At 42.1% G+C, this 23,217-nt stretch overlaps 1 pseudogene; it reads left to right on the forward strand.

Moving 5' to 3' along the window:
* The first annotated feature begins 14 nt into the window (after positions 1-14).
* LOC144763090 (uncharacterized) lies at positions 15-9,404 on the forward strand (annotated as a pseudogene).
* The last annotated feature ends 13,813 nt before the right edge of the window (positions 9,405-23,217 follow it).

Below are 23,217 nucleotides of genomic sequence, written 5' to 3' on the forward strand. Positions count from 1 at the left end.
GCATGACATTTTAAATGCTTGACTTTGGCACATCGGAATGCTACCAAGAATGTGCAAATGTATTGAATTTAATAAGGAAGTGAGGAACAAGAGATATCGGTTTTAATTCACCATCCACATAATGGAAAGTTCCTATTCATATTTTTAATGTGAAAACTCTTTATTAAAAAAAGGATTTCAAAACATACATCAGGCGGGACACAGAGAGCGGAAATCATCCAATGTTTTAATTGTGCCAAGGGTTTCATTCTAAAGAAATGCTTTAGGCGACATCAGAAGCTCCACATCGCCGAGAAATCATTGGAATGCACTGAATGTGACACAGAATTGACTTTAAAAGAAAATCTTAATGCAACATCGAAAACTCCAGACTGGTGAGAAACCATATAAATGTGCTGAATGCAAGAAGGTTTCATTAAAAAGGAAACATAATGAATCATCAGAAACTCCACACTGGAGAGAAACAAAAAGATAACAATGAATATGACAAGGTATTCATTAGAAAGGGAAAACAAATGAAACATCAGAAAATCCGTACAGGAGACAAACTACATGAATGCACTGAATGTCAGAATACATTCTTTACAAAGGGACAGTTAATTAAACATCAGAAAGTCCATGCAGGAGAGAAACCATCTGTATGTACTGAATGTGACAAGGCGTTCATTACAAATGAAGAACTAATGCAACATCAGAACATCCACATTGAGGAGAAACCATATGAAAGTACAGAATGCAACAAAGCCTACTCTAGAAAGGATCCACTAGTGGAGCACCAGAAAGTCCACACTGAGGAGAAGCCACATGATTGTATTGAATGTGACAAGGCATTCATTACAGAGGGACAGTTAACACAACATCAGAAAGTCCATGCAAGAGAGAAATCATGTATATGTACTGAATGTGACAAGGCGTTCATTACAAATGAAGAGCTAATGAAACATAAGAATGTCCACACTGGGGAGAAACCGTATGAAAGTACTGAATGCGATAAGTCTTCCTTTACAAATAGAAACCTAATATCTCATCAAAAAGTCCACACTAGTAAAAGTTCAAAGTTCAAAAAGACCTTTATTCGAATTTGATAAAATTCATAAAAGTACCGAACACAGCAAAACACACATGTACTTATAATACAAAACAATTATATAAAAACATTCCATAATAACAAGGTAGTTCATACAGTAATTAAGCAGTAAATTTCATTATCTAATAAAGTTTATGCAGTAGTATCATTATGACTGATTCTGATTTCAGGGACTTTCCATTGACTTGCGTGCACGTATGGCTAATCTTAAAAAAGAACTGGTACGAAAGGTCAATTCATCAGTGTCCAGGGTAAGCAGCAACATATAAGATTCCTGAAGTGTGAGAGGTCTGAATTTTCTAAAATATGGGGTTAAAAGCCATTTAATATATCTCATATAAAATTTGCAGAAAAACAGAAAATGCAAATCATCTTGAGTACTTATACCATCGCAAGGGCAGGGGGTGAGATCTATACAATGTTGGTACCCCAAAGGAAAAGACAGCAAAAATTTCACAGTTCCTGCCCTTAGACGAAATAATAAAGATCGCTCCCAGTTTGACATGGGAAGGGAGAGGTAGGGCGGCATAATTTGCATACAGAGACCATTTCCTATGTATTTCTTGACCCTGGATTTCTGAGATTCTCTTCCAAGCCGTTCATTACGATAAAGAGCATAAAGTGCCTTTTGGACCTCGAATTTATCCTTTAATTCGATAGCCGTTGGGTCAGTGAACAAAATACCTCTACCAATTTCATTTAGTGTTTTAAAAACTTCTTTAAACCAGGGGACCTGCATGCCATTTTCACAATTTAGGCAATCCTTAATGATGTTTTGTGTAAGGACAGCAGCGTCATTCCTCCAGATTCTGATCCAGAAGAGAACTGGTCTTGCTTTGATAAAATCACTTATGAAGGGGAGGTTGAGTTCATTATGGCAAATAAAATTAGAAGAGGAGATCGGTACACCCAGCAATTTTCTGCAGAAACGGTTTTCCTCTCTTTGGACACTGGTGCTGCTGACCGATCCCCAGACTTCGGCTCCATACGTGGCAACAGGAGAACACTGTAATTTAAAAATTTTAACAATGGCCTTTGTGGCGCCGATTTTCTTTGGGCGGGGGAGACTCAGGACAGAATTGTTGGCTTTCGAGAACTTGCTCGTGGCGTGGGCCACATGCCCACTCCACGAGCTGTTCGCAGCGAAAACCAACCCCAGATAAGGAAACTTATGGACAGATTCTAATTTATCTGTTCCAATTCGAATTGTGCTGAGTTTCCTTTTGCCCGGCCCACAGGACATAATAAAAGACTTTTTAAAATTTACTTTCAAATCCAGTCCCTCCATAAAATTTACAAAACTATATACAAGCAGACGTAAAGCATTGGGTGTGCGTGCCATAAGGACAGCGTCGTCTGCATATAAAAGCACGGGTAGTGGGTTGCCTAGAATTGTTTGGACATCAGGGGTAGCTTCCTTTAGACAATTGGACAAGCCGTTAATATAAATAATAAACAGCAGGGGTGCTAAAACGCACCCCTGTCTCACCCCCCCTCCCTATCTCGATGGCTCCTGATACCTCTCCGCCCATCCCGATACGTACCCGGGCTTTCAGGTCAGTATGGAGATAGGCTAAGAATCTAACGAGGGTGGCATCAAGACCGTTCGACAGGAGAATTAACCAAAGCTTAGATCTGTTCACAAGATCGAAAGCAGATGAAAGATCCATAAAAGCTAGGTATACAGGGGATGAGCGGGCAATGCAATATTTTTCGATTATCAATTTTAGATTTAAACATTGCTCGACTGTTCCTACCCCGCTCCTGAACCCCATCTGACAAGGATCTAAAAAGTCAGTATCAGACGCCCATTCCAGTACCCTATTATAAATTATACGTCCTAGTATTTTTAAAGTATTATCCAGGAGGGAAATAGGACGATAATTTGCTGGGTCTGATCTGTCTCCCTTTTTATAAATGGGAACGATGATACTAGTAGCCCAGGTGGCAGGCATGGTTACTCGTGGGAGACTGTTAAAGATGTTAACGAGTATTGGTGTCCAAAGCGCAGCATTGTATTTGATAATATCAATAGGGAAGCCGTCCGGTCCAGGCGCCTTATTACCTAGACTTTCTTTTATGGCTTTCCTGACTTCTTGGTCCAAAATCTCTAAGCCTTCTGTTTGGCCCATATTAGGGAGAAGTTGCTCGTCAGAGGGGGCGGCATAAATATTAGAAAAATGGGTCTCCCAGGCTGCACTGGTTATATTGCAGCTAATTTGTGTAAGCTCTTTGCCCATTTCCCTCGTTCTCCTGACAGCCGACCAAAATGGGGCGCTGCCGCCCAGATTAGCACTGATGACCAGCTTATCCCAATGTTCGGAGAGCAAGATTGCCTTCCTTTCCGATATTTTGTCTTTGTAGTTTTTCCTGGCAGCTCGGACTACATCTTTACATCTGGGTTTAGCAGAAAGGGCCTTTCTTAAGTCTCTATTGGCCACGGAGCAAGATGTATCAAACCACCGTGGCTCTTTGAGTTCAGTAGGGAGTGGGACTGACAGGAGGATTTTTATATTTGAGCATAAAGCTTCAAAGTCTGTGATCAATTTTTCATTGTTTGTGCTTGGGGAAGAGAGGCGTTTCAGCAGATCAGGATGTTCCTCCTGAATCATGTCTATGATGGCCCCACAATCAATTCCCCTCCATTTAAGGCGAAGGCCGTCAATTGAGGTTGTAATGTCCCTTGCCCCGTTTAAATTCATAAAAATTGGACTGGGTACAAAATTAAAAATAGCTAACAATGGGTTGTGATCACTGAAAGACGTTTGCACCACAGAAGTTTTAATTAAGCAATCTGTTAACAGAGGTGATGTAAATATGTAATCGATAATTGAACCGTTATCCCTGCCCTTAAACGTAGAAGCATAAGGAAAATTCATATCATACCCTACACTCATTACATCAACAAGATCAAAATCAGAAAGTATGCTGATCAGTTCCAAACTCCTGCGGTCATTACAATAATCAAGGTTAGTAGATCCATAATTCTCTATAAGTTTCACGTTAAAATCACCCCCAATCAGAATGCTAGTCTTGGTATCTACTGACAGGGAACAATCAATCATGTTTAAAACCTTAGATAATGCAACAAAGTTTTTGTTCGGCACACCATAAAGATCATTATTATAAAAATTTATTAAATAAATTGTGGTCTTTGTTTTCAATTTATATTCCAGAATTTGAATATTGGAATTGGCAAGGTTATCCAGCTTCAGATCTCTAATTGTACCGCCTGCCAAAATTCTGATCCCCATAAAAAGACCGCCTACTGCTCGGCCAAGGCTAGGTTTTACTGATGTCAAGCTGAAGCAGTGGTAGCCTTCAATATACAGATTTTCAACAGCCCAAGTTTCTTGGAACATAAGTATGTCTGCATCATTAATTAGTTCGATCCAAGCAGGGTCCGAGATCTTAGATTCTAAACCTGCAACGTTCCAGCTTAGAATTGATAGGCCATGTTTGGTTCCATGTTTGACGAGTGTACTCCCAATATTCCCATTGTCATGATTGGGTGGTTCGTTGGAAATGGCCAGGATACTATCCGACAATATAATTTCTGTAACAGCAGTTTTGACGTGGTGCAATACAGCTGGGGTTATAACCCCCTCTGAGTTACAGACTTTTGCATCGTTGCACATTTCTTTGTTAGGGGATATACTCAGTCAATCCTGTTCGTCTAGAGATGATAAATAATCGAACCGATTATAAGTGGGGATGTTATACATTGGCCTAACTTCAGTCATCTGTGCAAACTGGAACGGATTAGAGATTGGGTAGGGCCTATCTCTATAGTTGCTCTGATGCATAGTTGGGGCTTGAAAGAGCTGTGGAGGGTTGGGGGTTAGGATTGGCATTAGGGGTTGTGGGTGCCAGTTGCGGTTGTTGGAGTGGGCGACATTAGAGTTCTGAATCTGGGCAAAAAAGGGTGATTTAATCCTTGCTCCAAAATTCGGATCCTGAAAAGAATTAGTGGGGAAATTAGTGGGGAAATTAGCCGTGGCTTGTTCGGGGGGTATCAGATGTCGATAGAAATATCCTAAGGGAAGGAGTGTGGTGTTGAATTCCCAGGGCGATGGTAATGGGGCGTTGGCAAGGATTTTCTCTGCCCATTGTGGATTTCTAAAGCTTATAGTGACACAGTCGCCCTCAAATTTTTTCCTGAGTGGTCCTATCCAACCCACTCGCTGTGTGTTAATAATCTCCCTTGCACCATCAATAGGGTAATTGCAGTTAGCAATTAACCAGTGCAAGGTTTTATTTTTAAGTGATGTTGGGTTTTCATCCTGATCCTTTCTCAATTTGGTGACATTTACTAACACTAATACATATGCGCCGCATTCCGGTGGGAGGTTGATTCGGGCAGGAACTTGTCTAGGTGTTTTTGAAATGGGTTGGGCCGCGGTAGGGTTGCTTGTTGAAGTTGCAGGGTGACCTGTGGTGGGTATAGTGTTAATGTTGGTATTAGTGCCAGGGTCCTTCCTTTTGTCTGTGGGCGCGCTATTAGTGTGCGATGTTGCTGCTTTTTGATTAGTAGTTGGACCATTAGCCAATGCGGCAGGTGCAACTTTGTGTGCGTTATTTGGGATAGTTGGAGGTGCTTGTGGAATATTTATTTTGGAGCTTGCTATTTTAGTGGTGTTGCTGTTATTTGCACGTTTTGCAGGACCTTCCTTTAGGAAGTTCTTAAGGGGGCTACTCAATTCAACTAGTTGGTTTTCTATTCGACTGAGCCTATTTTCGATGGGAGATAAATAGATACTTAGTAGCTCCCCCAAACTTTCCAGCATAGGGTTGTATGCCTTGTCTGTGTTGTCATTTGTATCCATTGTTGTACCATGCTGGACCATTTCACTTTCATCCCCCTGAGATATTACCGTAACCCTGGTCGTGTTGTGGTTAGGGACAGAATTGGTATTTCTCACAGATTTCCTATGTGCCCGGCCATGTTTCCTGACCGTGGTGATCCGGGGCTTTGGTGCATGTGATTTCTGTTTTTGAACAGCACCCTCACGTCTACCTCTCAGTTGCCTGGTGTTGTCAGCAGATTTTACTTTGGGAGAGGGGTTTATGGGTAGATCAGGGTTTTTTTCCAAGTCTGTGCTGATATCGGTGACAGAATCTAACAGGGGAATGGAGGCTGAAAGGTTAACCTCGCTAGGGATGGTATGGATGTCAGCACATACGTCGAGTAGGGGTCTGATGTTATTAGGCATAGCATGTGCAGGTGTAGTGGCGGTGGCAATAAGCCCAAGTGAGGAGCGTTTGGCATGTGCCAGATCTAGTGATACCCTGCGTTCTAAAAGGCTAATGCCCTGATTGATGGCATCATTGGCCTTCGTTATAAAAAGGTCAATGGGGCCGGTCACAGTGGCAGCTGTTTTGCTGCGGGTACCCCTTGGAAACATGCTGACAGTTGCTTGTCCTTATTCGGAGAAATGGGTTACTACGCGAAACAACAGACACAATTGACAATGATAGCTTGAAAAATAGCAAATAGTCCCAACAGTGTTTTCTGTAGCCACAGTTCCAAAATAGCGGTTACCCAATGGGTAACAAGAAAGTACCTTAAAGAAATGGCGATGAGTGGTGGCCCCGTCCCATCCTCATCGTGCCTCTGAGGGCCACAGAGGGCCCGCCCTTTGCCCGGGCTTAGCCCGGCGCCCTCCCGCGCGCGTCCCGCGACGGGGAGGGAACGTCCTCTTCAAGTAGCGCCTCCGGGCGCGCTGTGGGCGGAATCAGGAAGTGTCCGCTAAGCTCCCTGGGAGCTGTAGTCTCAAGCCGCGAGGTGGAAAGCGGTGGCGGCGAGACTGCAGCGTCAGGGACCCAGGAGCGACTATGCCAGCGTGTGCCCTCCGGTAAGAAGCCCTCCGGCTGGATTTACACACTAGTAATAAATCCTATGAATGCACAGAACGTGACAAGGCATTTAGACTGAAAGAACATTTATTGCAACCTCAAAAACTCCACATAGGTGAGAAACCATATGAATCTACTGAATACGATAAGGCCTACTCTAAAAAGGATCGACTTGTGTGGCACCAGAAAGTCCACACTGGGGGGAAACCATATGAATGTATTGAATGTGGCAAGGCATTCATTAAAAGGAAAGTGTTAACACAACATCAGAAAATCCATGCAGGGGTGAAACCATATAAATGTACTGAATGTGACAAGGCGTTTATTACAAACGCAAAGCTAAAGCTACATCAGAAAATCCACACTGGGGAGAAACCATATGAATGTACTGAATGTGATAAGGCTTTTATTAGAAAGCAACAGCTTGTTCACCACCAGAAAGTCCACACAGGAGTAAAACCATACAAATGTACTGAATGCCTTAAGTCATTCTTTACTAGTCGAAACCTAATACTCCATCAGATGGTTCACACCGAGGAGAAACCCTATGAATGTAGTGAATGCGATAAGGCGTTCGTTACAAAGAGACAGTTAACGCAACATCAGCATGTCCATACGGGACAAAAAATATATAAATGTACTGAATGTGACAAGGCATACATTAGCAAGCAAAACTTAATGCATCATCAGAAACTCCACACTGGGGAAAAACCATATGAATGTACTGAATGTGACAAGGCATTCATTAAAAAGGAACAGCTATTGAGCCACCAGACAGTCCACACTGGTGAGAAAACATATGAATGTAGTGAATGTGATAAGGCATTCCGTTTAAAGGCAGGCCTAATAAGACATCAGAAAATCCACACTGGGGAAAAACCATATGAATGTGCTAAATGTGGCAAGGCATTTAGTAGAAAGGAATCCTTAACGGTTCATCAGAAATTCCACACTACAGAGAAACCATATGAATGCACTGAATGTGGTAAGGCATTCAGACTAAGGCGTCATCACAAAGTCCACACTGGTGAGAAACCATATAAATGTACTGAATGTGACAAGGCCTACATTACAATGAATGAACTAACTCAACACCAGCAAATCCACACTGGAGAGAAACCATTTGAATGCACTGAATGCGATAAGGCCTACGCTAGGAAGGATCGACTTGAGCGACACCTCAAAGTCCACACTGGTGAGAAACCATATGAATGTACTGAATGTGACAAGGCATTTATTACAAAGGGAGAACTAACGCAACACCATAAAGTCCACACTGGGGAGAAACCATATGAATGCAATGAATGTGACAAGGCGTTTGTTACAAACAAAGAGCTAATACAACATCAGAAAGTTCACACAGGGGAGAAACCATTTGAATGTACTAAATGCAACAAGTCATTCTTTACTAATAAAAAACTAATAGTCCATCAGAAAATCCACACTGGGGAGAAACAGTGTAAATGCAGTGAATGTGATAAGGTTTTAAGTACAAAGGGTAACCTAACGCGACATTGGAAAATCCACACTGGGGAGAAACCATATGAATGTACTGAATGTGACAAGGCATTCATTACAAAGGGAGAACTAACGCAACACCATAAAGTACACACTGGGGAGAAACGGTATGAATGCAATGAATGTGACAAGGTGTTTATTACAAACAACGAGCTAATGCAACATCAGAAAGTTCACACAGGGGAGAAACCATTTAAATGTACTGAATGTGAAAAGGCATTCATTAGAAAGACGCAGTTGACAGCGCATCAAAAAACCCACACTAGGGTGAAAACATTTGAATGCACTGAATGAGGCAAAGCATTTGTTACCAAGCAAAGCCTAATCAATCATCAGAAACTAAACACTGACAAGAAACTATATGAATGCTCTAAATGTGACAATTTATCAGAAATGAAAAACTAGTGCAACACCAGTAAATCCACATGGGAAAAACCTTATGAATTCATAGAATGTGACAAGGCCTACTTTGTAAGGCAACAACTAGCACAACACCAAAACATCCACACCGGGTAGAAACCATATGAATGTGCTGAATGTGGCAAAGCATTTACTAGAATTGACTAATAATACAAAAGACACTGCTCACTAGTCTAACATCATATAAATGTACTGAATGTGATCAGGCGTTTAAGACAAAATGTGGGCTATTGCAACACCAGAAAATCCACATGGGGAAAAACCATTCAATTGCCTGGAGTGTAACAGAGCGATCTAATGTGACATAAAAAAATCCACATGGGGAGGAAGCATCTGTTAGACCTGTCAGTCTTAGGGTGGTCTATCCCCAGACCTTTTCCTGCTTACCTCCTCTATTTGCTGATTCTTTATGTTGGTCTTAGGACTCTGAGCATTTTACCACCGATGACAAGTGCTAAAATGCATATGCTTCTCTCCTAAACATGGTAATGTTATGTTAATTGAATGTATAGAGCGCACGGTTACCCTGAGGTGTCCTGGCACTAGCTCCCTGATCTAGGCTTAATAGGTTCCGAGTGACCTTGCTGTTGTATAATTAATGAAGAGCCTGGTTTCAAGGCCTTTCTAAAGGTCAGCAAGTTTGTGGCCGTATGGATATTCAAAGAAAGTTCATTCCATGCCACAATAGCTCCTGTGAAGAAACTTCTGCCTCCCCAAGTCATCTTTTTTAAACCTGGGTACTACCAAGGATTTAGAATTGGCAGATCTAAGTGTCCTAATGGATATATACCACCTAAACATGTGAGTGAATTAGAAGAATCCCTAGTTATGTAGTGTCTTGTAAGCAATGCACAGTGCATAAACATTTTTCCTGCTTTTCACTGGCAGCCAATGCAGTTTTTTAATAACATTTCTCACCCAGGTAAATGTGGGTGTGTGAGAGTACTCTTGCTGCAGTATTTTGCAACACCTGCACTTTTGTTAGGTGTTGCTGTAAATTCAGATATAGGCTGTTGCAGTAGTCTAGTCTGGCCATAATTAAAGGTCGATTTTACACTTTTTGGGGAGTTAGGAGGAATAAAATCTAAGATCGTTTTGATCTTTCTAAAAAGAGAAAAGTGGATGATGTTAAAGCGTCAACTTAACTAGAAAAGCAGAGCTTGTTATCTAGGATCACTCCAAAACTTTTTATCTTTATCAGTCGGCTTAGTTAAACAGCCCAACTCTTCTGGCCACCAACTTGGAGACCAAAAACAGGGATAATTTTAGAACAGTTCCACCTCAGTTATGTTGAAATTCAGTTGAAAGTAGTTACTGCTCATCCAGGTGCTGACTGCTGCCATACAGTCATGGAATTGTTTTCCAATGGTACTCGGCTGATTTGTAACCGCCACTACAGTCTGAGTATCGTCATTGGTATATACACAATTGGCATATTTAATTTACTGATAAGTGCCTTGTAAAGTGGTATACCATATACCCAGTGCCTGTAAATTAAATGCTACTGGTAAGCCTGCAACCCTGATTGTGCCTCTCACCCAAGTAGCCTTTCAAACCTGTCTCAGGCCTGTTATTGCAGGCCCTGTGTGTGCAGTTTACTGCCACTCCGACTTGGCATTTAAAACTACTGGCTAAGCCTTAAATTTCCCTGTTACTACATATAGGTTGCTGCTAAGGTAGGCCATAGGTAGCCCATATGGCAGGGTGCTGTGTAAGTAAAAGTTAGGACATGTACTTTTAATCTTTACATGTCCTGATAGTGACAAAAACCCAAATTAGTTTTTCACTACTGTGAGGCCTACTTCTCTCATATGTTTACATTAGGAATTCCTTAATAAACTTTAAGCTGTAATTCCTGTTTAGAAAGCAGTAGCTATGCCATGTTTTATGTATTTGAAATATTGATGGTAAATGCTTCTTACTGGTAAAGATGGATTCAACATTACTATTTTAGAAATGCCACTTTTAGAAAGTGTTATGAGTAGACAAGGGAAACCAATTTGAATTGGTCAGGGACCTTGGGTACGTATATTTTACACAAACAGTGGTCCCTCACAAAACAAGGATGAGAAAAAGGGAAAAAATATAGAAATGCAATGAGATCTATATTAGTTTGTCCGTCCGGACAAGAATACTTTAATATATTTATATTAAAGAAAAAATCAATTGGTACACAAACACTTACAATTTAAACAAAAGAGGAAAGAGAGGCTCAGGCATTCTTTACTGCTAGGAGACAAGTAAGCAGTTTACTAAGCTAATATGAACATAAACACCATAGCACAATTCATGGAATAATACATACGACAGTGGATCTGCAGAAGGCTTTGAGAGCCTGGGAAGAGGTCCAGGATACAGGGTCTGAGGTCTCAGAAGAGGAGAAGCAAGAAATTATGGAGGAGGATGAGGTGCCTAGATAATGTGTTGGAACTGGCTGAGGAGAGGGAAGCAAGCATTTGGTCTAACGCAGCTGGTGCCCCTAGAGCAGGCAGCAGCATTTCATTTGCCAGGAACCTGTCCTCAGGAGCTGGAAGGCAGGAGGGAAGAGAGGAGGCTCAAGCTGGAGCTTACCAAAATGCAAGCAGCTCTTGAGAAGAAGAAACTGCCCGTGAGCCTAATCTAAAGGAACTGGACATAAGAGCCCTACAGCAATCCCAAAATGTCCACTAGTGAAACCAGAATTCGTATTCTCAAAGACTTGGGGCCCGGCTATGTGGTAGGGGATGATATAGCTAAGTGGTTTGAAATATATGAAGCGGCTATAGGAGTGCACAAAGTCCCAGAGGAGACTTGGGGTGGTAGTTTATGGCGGTACATATCCACAGTGGGAAGGGATACACTCATGACACTAGAAGTGGGGACCAGACATTCTTCACTGTAATGAAGGCCATCTTAGTAAGTTTGGGTTGAGCCCTTAAAAGTATAGGCAATCAATCGCTCTAGGCCAGCCTCACGCACGTCACAGGCCTGGATGGATTTCTTGGATTATACTAGTAAGGCACCGAAGGGCTGAGTGAGGGGCAGTAAGTTTAAGGATTATTCAGGGCTGTACAACTGGATTTTTAAGGAGCCCTTGCTTGGTATTTGTTATCTAGAGTTGCGCCCACACCAGGTTGATAGCAAGTTTTCGGACCTCGGGAAGCTTGCTGAGGAGGCGGGCATCTAGACCAGCATGCAAGTATAAAAGAAGGCTTCTGAGGGGGAACTCCCAAAAGAGGGGTTAGAGTTCTGAACAGAAGAAGGGGGAGACAAAAATAAGGAATTCTCTTTAGGCCTCCAAATTAACCAATAAGAGAAAAAGTCCCATTCATAATCCGGCCACCAGAAGAAAACCTACCCAAACAAGTGTCCAAAAAGAGCAAAACCTGCCACTGGAGGAAAAGTTCCAGGGGTGGTGAGTATAGTGCTGGGGGAGGAGTTTGTGCCAGTTAATGCTGGGAAGTGTAGTGGGGTTACCATAGTGTCCCTGGGTGAAAGTGAGATGGTTCCTAAGATCCAAGTGCCCTCTAATACTACAAAGTTTAGGCAATGGGTAACCGTCAATGGGCAAGGTATGGAAGTGTAGTGATGTCCCTTTTGGACCCACTGTGGTTGTCCCTTATTTTCACATTTTAGGCGAACTCTGCTTTGCTTGGTCGTATGTCACATATTTGCTTTTGCGACATTATTCTAGGAATATGCTGTACATGTTGCTTGTTATTTAGTGGCTCTTCTTGGGATACAGCCTGCACATTTCATACAAAGCTAGACGGAATACATAACAACATAGGGTATTCTTTTGCATTATTCATTAACCACAGCTTCTAATGCTTAGACATAACATTGTTGCACAGATGCATTTTCCAACACAGCAGTTATTATTATATAAAATGTAACATGTCTTCTTGGTGGTCAGAAAGGAGTATTCCGGCGGTGAGGACTGTGCTGGAATGATTGCATTGCTTGACATTCAGCCCTGTGCAAGCTGAGTTTATGTTCTCGATGCGGACACCAGACTACACTATCATGTATAGGGTCTTCGGCTAATCCCAGAGATATTACAAATAACACCAACACTGTGCTATAGGGTCTTCGGCTAATCCCAGAGATCTTACAAATAACACCAACACTGTGCTCTAAGAGTAAGGATAGATCTAGATAGTTAATTTGCCATGGTCGGATATATATCCTCTTTTTGTGTAATGCTGGTTACTTTGTTTTATCCTAATTTGCCTAATAATCGCAGCACATTTGTTACCTGTTAGACTACGATAGTTTCAATAAATGTATTGTAAACAAACGTTATGTCTTTCTTGTGTCTACCATGGGCCTGCTTGAGTGAACAGCGAAAGTGGTAAGATCTGTTTCCATGGTTCCCTTGAGGACCAGAGTGTCATGTTCGAGGTTGCCGAAATCAGTTGTTACTGTGGAGAGGTTAGGAGTTCAGGTGAGGCACTATGAGCTAGTCTCGGATTGGACTGACAGGTACTGATGTTGTAGACAGACTGAGACCCTACATTCTGACGTCTTGTCATTATAACACACAGTCCTGCTTTACCAGCAGGATCCGTGCAACAGAGGCTCTGAGGGATACAGGTGTCAGCAGGACTATGGTAAGGAGTCAGCCGATGTCCCTAGAGCACGTGATTCCCAATGCATTCCACCAGGTTGTGGTGGCTGACAACAGAGAGGGTCAGTATCCAGTGGCCCTTGTTCCATTTGAGTGGGGGGGTTCAGGTCTGAAATTTGCAGTGAGCCCTGCCATGCCTGTGGACTGTTTGCGTGGTATTGACCTTGCACAGACTACCTGGAAGGAAGTGGAGCTCAAGGCTCATTTGAATATTTTGGGGTTACCTGCGTGCATCTGTGCCACAACAAGGTCCATGGTTGCCCAGGATGACGCTTAAAATGCTGGAATAAGGACCCAGCCAGCTGCTATGAAGGGGAAAGGCAGAAGTGTAAAGACGAAACAGGTGTATACAAAAACAATAGCTTATTTTACAGCAGCACAGTACAACAGGACTGTTTAATCCAATGTCTTCTAATAACGGACATGTTGTCAAGTGTTCCAGGTTTCTCGGATGAGGACTTTGCGAACATGTTGGGCCAAATTTCTGGTAGCAACATAGTCAACACTAATCCATCACCTAATACCAACAGCGAATGGTTAAAATTACTCAACCTAAAAAAGAAGGCCAAACGTTTGGAGTCGCACGCATTCTTTATGTGTGAATATTTGAAATCAGGAGTTATCCCAACAGGACTTAGAGTGAGGAATAAGCCTGCCTTGTTTGTTGAGGTGCGTAGATTTCTTGAGCGGTGGTCGCTTATTGCCAACCGCTGCTCAAGAGATTGGATGCTCTTGATAATAGAAACCGTACGAGAGATGGTGGTCATACTCCATAAGGAAATCTTAGAGCTAGAAGAAAAACTTAAAGCCAGTCCAGCAGTGGAAGAGGCTAAAAAACGCTACAGGATATAAATGAAGAGATAGTAGAATTTTATAACTATCTTATAAAAAAGAAAACGGATAAGTTGAAAAAAGATATGAGATGGTTTACACATGAAAAAATCTATCCATATCTGAGAACAGATTGTTTCCAAGAAGGGCAAAGTGATCAAGCCCATTTTGGGGCGAGGCCTTTTGATCAAGCACAATATAATTCAAGGGCCAACAAAAGAGGAAGGATTCTTAACTTTTCAGAAACAAATTCCTCTGACTCAGACTATGAGGCGATAGCAGGAGGAGAGGAATCTGAATATGGCTACCAAGACAGGAACCCAAGAGATCAGTTCCCAGGGAGATTCACTAGAGCACAAAACCAGCAGCCTTTTTTAGTGAGAGGCAGGGGCAGGCCTCGATTCCCAGGAACGAATACCAATTACTATCCCCAATCAGACCCTCCACATCCTCAGCCTTACATGAGAACCAGGAAACAACAGTACTGGAGACAGTAAGGCTAGTAGATATATCAACAATCCCCATTTTTAATCTATCGAAACATACCTTATCATCAGAGGAAATAAAGGTTCTAAGTAAAGGCCTCTCATTTGTTTTGAGCTCCATAGCCAATCGGTTTAAAATAACCCAAGACATTCTTTCCTTTTTTTCGGAAAGTTAGATTAAAAAAGTTTTTTGATGGCACAGAAACCAGAGAGGAGGAAGTTAACACGTCAGGTTGCAAACCCCCATCAAATTTCACACCAACACTTGACATGCTAGGCCCAGAAGTGGGCATCTTTGAGAGGAATGTGGTAAAGGAGCTAGAGAAAATCTTGAAATATATACCTGCCCCTCAGGCAAACTTGGAGACAACAGAGAGACAAGCTCTCAAAACACTACAGGAAAATGCAAGTATAACAATTAAACCCTGTGACAAAGCGGGAGGGATAGTGGTAATGGACACCGCCCACTATTCTAATAAGATAAACCAGATGCTATCCATAGAAGAACATTATAAGGAGAGCTCTATCCAACATGAAGACCCAAATAGAGGAAACAGTAAACAAAGCTTTCACTGAAGGCTATATTTGCCATAAAGAAATGGATTTTTTAATCCAACTCAACCCAGTGACTCCTGCGCTATATGGTGTCCCTAAGACGCATAAAAATGCAGTAGACCCCCCCTTTAAGACCTATAGTGGCATCTATAAATTCCAGCACAGAACCTCTTTCCATATATCTAGATACTTTTCTATGTCCCCTTACCACAACCTATAACTCATACATAAAGGACACAGGCCACATGATTTCCATTCTGGAACATACAGCATTCAATGAAACAACACAATTATTAGTAACGTGTGATATAGAATCACTCTACACTAATATCCCCCAGGACCGAGCTATGGAGGCGGTGGCAGCGCTCCTAGCTAGGACACCGGGTGAGAGACCTGACAGTATTCTCTTAGAGTGCCTAGAGATTGTCCTTCACAACAACTTTTTTGAATTCCAACAAGACCTTTACCAGCAGATTAAAGGAGTTAGCATGGGGGCATCCTGTGCCCCCAGTATAGCTAATATCCATATGGGGGAATTTGAAATAAAACACATATTTAATGAATTAGCCCCTTTTTATGAAAACATCACCAGCTGGCATAGGTTTATAGATGATATATTTTATATGGTCAGGGACAGAAGAGGCACTCAAAGAATATATGGAGTGGTTAAATATGGCAGACCAGAATCTTAAATTTACCTGCAACTTTTCTCCAAATCAAGTAGAATTTCTGGATATTTGGATACATAATAAAGACGGAGAGCTCACTGTAAGCCTATATAGGAAACCCACAGCAAAAAACCCTATACTAGAACACAGCAGTTACCATCCTGCATGCCAGAAGGACTCGATCCCCTTTGGGGAATTCCTTAGGATAAGGAGGAACTGCACCAGTATGAAGGACTTCATGCTTCATGCAGCTAAACTACAAGATCGTCTTCTGGCACGAGGGTATCCTAAAAGATTGGTTCGCCAGTCTTTAAAAAGAGCTACTTATTATAACAGAGACTCCCTGATAAATACAACTCCAAAACAAGAGAACCAAAAGTTAGTTTGTGTACTGAATCACTCTAGCTTAAATGATAAGATCAGACAAGTGATTCACAAAAACTTGAAAATCTTGAACACTAATGAAGAGACTTTAAAACTTAGCAGACCACTAGTTACTTTTAGAAGAAATCCCAATCTTAGGGACAAATTAGTCCATAGCAGAATGAGACATCATGGGAATCTACGCCAAATGACCATTGATGGTCAACCACTCCCAAAAGGCAATCACAAATGTGGCACATGCCATGCATGTGTCCAAGCCATTACGAGTCAGACATGGACGTATGGCAAAAAATCTGGACACCTACGAGAAAGGACTAACTGCAAAAGTTCTAATATTGTCTACCTCATATTGTGCCCTTGCGATATAGGGTATGTGGGTGAGACAGCAAGAGAACTAAGGGTCAGACTCTCAGAGCACAAATCCGCAATAAAAACATGGAAAGTGAATGCTCCCATGGTAGCACACTAAACAATACCAACACACAGAGAAAGATATGCGATAGCTGATCTTAGAGCGCATCCACTCCATCCTAGGAAAAGACATGACAAAACTTAGGAAACAGCGAGAAACGTATTGGATTTACACTCTGGACACTGTCCGCCATGGACACAATGAGGAAATAACATGGATAGTAACTACATAACCGGGAAGTACCTTAATACTCATGAAGCCCTTTCTATCATGATAGACACGCTGTCTACATATTAATGGCATTTTAGTATTCCTGCTATCAATTAAAACAACTAAATATGCATTTGTAATCATTAAACCACATTATGTAGGCTAAAACGCCCTCAGCATGCGATATATGAGCGCCATTTTGGATCAGTATATAATCGGAGGTGGAAGTCATTTTTCCGTGTCATTGTAGCATTGGATTATAGATAGGAGTCCAAGTAGCAGTCCTTCAACTATGTCTATTAAACACGAATAGGCGCCAGTTTGTTAAGTGGCACCACCGGAGCCATGCAGCCATATAGAGCTATAAATACTAGCAGAATCGCTCGAACATTTGGTTGCAGCAATCTAGGGTGCAGGACGTACCACTACAGGCACACTATGTGATATCTCACAGGTACGTGATCAACAGAGAGCAGATATAAACTTCTTTAAGGGAATCAAACGTACAAGTTAGCCGTCATGTAAGACGGGGTACGTTTTTTCGCCCGTTTTACTTTATTTTATCTTCAGCCGAATCGTATGCGCTAAAGATAACAACTCCCCCAACAACGAGCTAGCCTCAGTGGGCGCACATTTGTTTATATCGCCTAGCTATTTAATAGCTCTACCGCTATCGCGCTCAGAGCCCGGGGCGGTAACTATTTGAACAACCGATACACCGAAATTTCGGCGCACGCATACGTATAATACTTGTAGCTTTACGACATACTAGCACAGCTAGGTATGATCATCACGTTGATATCCCCCTTTTTTTTGTTCCATCAAACTGGTCATAAACTGCCAATGTAGATCATCATTCAAAAATAAGAGTGTCCAAAAAACTCAAAAACAAGATATAATACGCGAAGGAACCTGAAAAGGAATAATAGGTAAGATGCGATCCCTTGCCCATTTTGCTTAATCAAGCCCAAGATACATGACGAGACTTTCCAAATATTGGAAGGTTTTCATATTTGGCATTGTTCTCTTTAGGATTAGGTCTTTAAAGAATATATCAACCACGAAAACCCACAGCACTGTGTTCGGACCGGCTGGGATCCCGCACAGCTCACAAAGGACTCTTTGAGTAAATCTACAAATAACTAAAAGGTAGATAAATTTCACTAGTGTCTCGCAGCACAGTGGTCAGACACAGGTTTAAGTCTAACATATATTAACAACCTCCCTTGTAGGATACTGTCCAAGCTGAAAAGACAAAAGCACCCCTGTGAACTGCACTACGTAAAGCGGTCATTCCGCTTCCAAGTAGGTGTATACCAGTACGACAATGCTAGGTGGAGGGTCTGTTCACATAGTACAAATTAAGAATAAGACACGCTAGGTGAAACTCTTAGGTACTTCTTATCTCTCTTGAACTTTCACACTAATTTTACGCTCTTTTCTATCCTTTTAACTTTGCTGGATGTTTGAAACCATGTGAACCGTCCTATAGGTCACCACAGTTACTATTAGTTTCTCCTAATAGGCATTTCTATGCTAGTCTGGAGCTCTTCACATTAGCACTTGGTAAAAAATAAAAAATGTACATATTTGACTTTTGTAAATAGGATGCAACATATACTGTTAAATTAACACGCAGCTGTTATATTTCTAATTTCAGATGAGAAGAACCCCCTGATTTTAAATATGTTTGTGTACCTGTTTTTCTCTATGTTGGCCCTGATGAAGGTAATTTAAAATAAAGAGTTCACCGAAACGTACGTAGGCCCCATACACCTGAGATCCACGTACAGAGGGATTAAAAAAAGAAAAAGAAACAAATGAATTAGCAATCTACAATCTGTGTATCATCGAGATAAAGAGATATGAACATTTAGTCGTAAAGATACATTGAGACTCTCAGCTGTATTGCCTTCCTATGTTGTTTTTACTGTTTTTTGTCACTAGTATGAGTATGTATGATTTTGAGCGAATGATGTGGAATGAATGACGGATTAACTGTTAGCACTTTATAGTTTATATGTGGGGTTCATATCAAGTCTATCACTGTAAATAATGAATTTCTAGCACTGAAATATCAAATTTGTACTGTAAAAAATATCAAAAAATGTTATATTAAAAAAAATGTTTTCTTATCTCAAGCTATGAAAATGAAAATAAATAGAAAATTTACGAATAATATGTCTGTCTGAATACTCTTTACAAGTATTGCATCCTTGTGTAATGTTTAGATTTATTCAACCTCTTGAAAGCAAATAGGTCAGGTTAGAGGTATTTGTTTATAGTCAAGTGTTCCAGAATACAGATTTACAGGGGAACACTTGACACTCTTAAACAAACACTAACCTATTAACATGCAATAAATAAACAAAGCATGTTATACAAAGAAAATACACTCCCTTACATAATAATTAAAATTACCATCCATAACAAGAGGGCATGGGAAACCAGCCCCTGAATATCTCCCGGCTAGAGTCAATGGGGCATCTGCAGTGGGCGCCCTGGATCCCACTAAGGAGAAGATGGCTATCCTTGGTGACCTTTCAGAACTTGCCGAACGGCATGTAGGAAGAAGACCAACCTTTGTCCGTCACCATCACTTCAAGACAACCTTCATGAGAAAATATTTCTCTACTAAATTCAACAACAGCCTTAGAAGTCATCTGTGGCGCAAATCTAACCTCTGGCCACTTAGAATAATAGTCGATCATGATCAAGGCGATAATGGCTTCCTGAGGTGGAGTGCTAAAAGGACCAGATACATCAAAAGCCACTTTCTCCCTAGGTGAGACCGACCAGGAAACTGGATTAAGTAGAGCATGAAACACTATGAGCATTTTATCACTTTTCAAACACACACCGCAATCCATTACCAGCAGGTCCAGGCCTTGAAAAATCCACTCGCAATTGCCAGTGAGATTTTATCAGGTAGAGTTCTTTTTAGCATTTAGTGGTCCGTTAAGCTGGAAAAACAGGTGTTCTGTTGATTCAGAAACTGAATGCGCAATAACGACGCCTATAAATCTTGTTTTTGTCTTGACACATTTGCTGTCTGTTCAAGGACAGAGGTCAAATGCCAGTTTGTCTTTTTACTAATTGTTGCTTATCTGTTCCTGGAAAATTGTGTTTACTTTTCTTTCTCTTTTTATAGTTAGTGCTTTTTGTCAAGTGAGCTATCTGACAATAATTGTGAAGCAATAGCCTGTAAAATGTCAGGTCTTTATTCTAACACAAAATTTAAACAGTTTGTAAATAAATAGTACAAGTATTTTAAAATATATCAAGAATTATGAAAAAACTTTTTTGTGATTCATACGTGTGATGCAAACAAAGGTTTACATAGTAGCAAAACAAATCAGAACACTTTACTTGTTGATGTGCAAATGACAAATATTTGCAGAAACTCTATTTCCAACCATTGTACATTATATATTTTTTAAACCACATGTCAGTGGGAAATTCTGTTGGCATTTCAATGTAAAATCTGCTCATTGCAAATGACAGTGTGATGCTACTTTATATTTTAGTTATGTATTTATTAAAAGTGACGGTTTTTAAACATGATTTGAGAAATATCCCTGCCCACACGCTGATGACAATGCGGTTAATGAACTGAGGCAAATCAGCTGTCATTTGTATCCTATTTGTGGCTAGATTTGTATTATATATGGAGCAAATGTTTAGTCTATTAAATCAAACAATATAGTTTTCTCTACAGCTGACATGCTGAACTTGCATATTTGAAGGTTCTCTCTTATGTGATAAAGAAGAAAATGGCGTCTCTGTGCATTAAAATACTTGCCCAGGATCAAATCATTTGAAACCAGTTTATGGGCCAAGCTCATTATAATTATGTTGAGTAGATTATAGTCACTAGACCTGCCTGTTTAGTAACATTTTTAGGGTTTTTTGAGGCCTGAGGTATATCATTGTATCCAATCCAGGTCACCAGAAAACAGACCTAACCAGTTTCTTCATTTAAGATATTCCCAGATGTCACTGGTGAGCCAAGTCCAAAATCCGTCCTCACATTCCAGCAGGAGGAACACTTTCCCCCCCTTGAATAATAAGTCACCTTCCATTTAAAAAAAAAAAAAAATTGTCATAAATGCACTATCAAACTGACACAGACGTCTAGCGGGGACAACGTCAGCAGTGAGCACACACCCCAATGCAATCTCTCCAATATTTCTCGAGCGACCCCCTCCAGGGTCCTATTATTATCACTATCCTGAAACCCACTGTCATCCCTCAGGGGCCTCCCATACTATAGTCGAGCCTCACACCCTAGCTGCGGATACCCCCCTAGACTGTGTCGCAGTGCCTAACTACCCCTCGTATGCCTCCCCCCCCTCCACCCTCCCCCAACTGCTGCTGATGCGGGCGCGTGTAATCTGTACCAACCCCGGAGCACGCTACTTATCGGGAGTTGCTGTCGGACGCTTAGGCATCATGTAGTCCTGTCCATTCAGTTCATCTCATCTTCATCCCCTACCATGTAGTCACGCAAAGCTTGAACCACCATTTCCCATGCTCTCGCCATTTCCAAGCTTTTCTCGTTATCAGTCCTAGTAGCCTGTCGCATTCTGAGAACGCTCTCACTTCCGGACCATTTCAACAGCTCATTCATCCACCTCCTCACTGACGGGCCTTCCTTAGATTTCCAGTGCCAGGTGATCTCCCTCTGAGCCAGCATGAGTCCAAGGTCAATAAATGTACTCGTAACTTTCGTCCTCTTAGTATGAGGGAACCAAAGCAGTAGACATGCCGCCATGTCAAAGTCCACTTCCCTGTCCGTTATCACATTCAGGATTTCCCCCACGTCCGGCCAGTACGTCCCTAGTCTCGGACAGCCCCACAACAGATGATCCAGATCAACCTCAGGTGCCAAGCATCTCGGGCACATTGCATCATGCACCCGAAAATATCTTTTAATCCTCTCCGGAGTCAGGTAGGCCCTATGGATGATGAAGAAATGTACCTGCTGGAATCGTGCGTTCCTTGTACCCTTCCATGTTCGACTTAGAACATGATTCCAGACCGTGTCCGGTATGGGTTTGCCTATGCTACCCTCCCATCGCGTCTTCAGTGCTAGCAGAGGTTCCAGTCCCTCATGTTACATTCTAGTGTGGAGGCAAGTCACCGCTTTGACAGTAGCCGCCGCCATCACCACATATTGGAATGCCATGGTCGTCTCCGGCTCGGCTAGCCCTCCCTTCCAGTGCCTCTGCATCGCAGCAATCACTGCTTCGTGCAGTAGAAAGGTCCCGTCTGGTAGGCCAAACTGCTCCTGCAATGTCTGAAAGGGGACCAATTCCCCATCTATGTACAGGTCCCCCACCATCTGCACACCCAACTCCTCCCATTCTAATAACGGGGACCAATCGCCCCCATGTGGCAGCGCAGTCAGCATCCCCAGCGGTATCTCCGGTGCATAAGGTCGGGTTCTTCTCGCTCTCTTCAGACTCCTGTGCCAACATAATTTGAGAGTTCGTTCCTCCAACATGAGGGCCCTCATATCAAGTTTCTGTTGCATAACTATGTATGACAAGACATGCCTCTGGATACCAATCCCTCGTTCGTGGTCTGGTCCCCTGAATTCCCTGGCATGTGTTGCGTTAAAATCTGCAGTTGTGCCGCCAGGTAGTACAATTCAAAATCAGGGACTGCCATCCCCCCCTCAAGCTTGGGCCTAGTCAGAGTACCTAACGCCACCCTGCGCCGTCCGTGGCCCCAAAGGAAGCCAGTGACCAGCACCTTCAGCTCCTTAAAGACCCTCTGTGGAATCCATATCGGCAGAGTCCGGAAATAGTAAAGCAGCCGTGGAAGTGCCACCATCTTCAGTAATGCTACTCGTCCCAACACCGACAGAGGGAGGGAGGGAGGCCCAAAAGGCCATGCTACCCTTCAGTGCGTGCACGCAACGTCCCACGTTGCCCTCCAACAGGTCCGTGGCCTCATGGTAGATGCACACTCCTAAGTAAGTGAAGCAGGAGGGCTCCCACAGCACCTCCATCGTGAGTGGGGGGCACGGTGTGTCCGTCCGTAGCAGAAACACACAGGTTTTAGCCCAATTTACCTTAAGGCCTGACAACTGCCCGAATCTAGCCAGCATATCCACTACTCCCTCCAGGGCTTGTCCAGTGTCCTCTAGGTATAGTAAAAGATCATCTGCATATAGT

Source organism: Lissotriton helveticus, chromosome 6, assembly GCF_964261635.1.
Source record: "Lissotriton helveticus chromosome 6, aLisHel1.1, whole genome shotgun sequence".
NCBI lineage: Eukaryota > Metazoa > Chordata > Amphibia > Caudata > Salamandridae > Lissotriton > Lissotriton helveticus.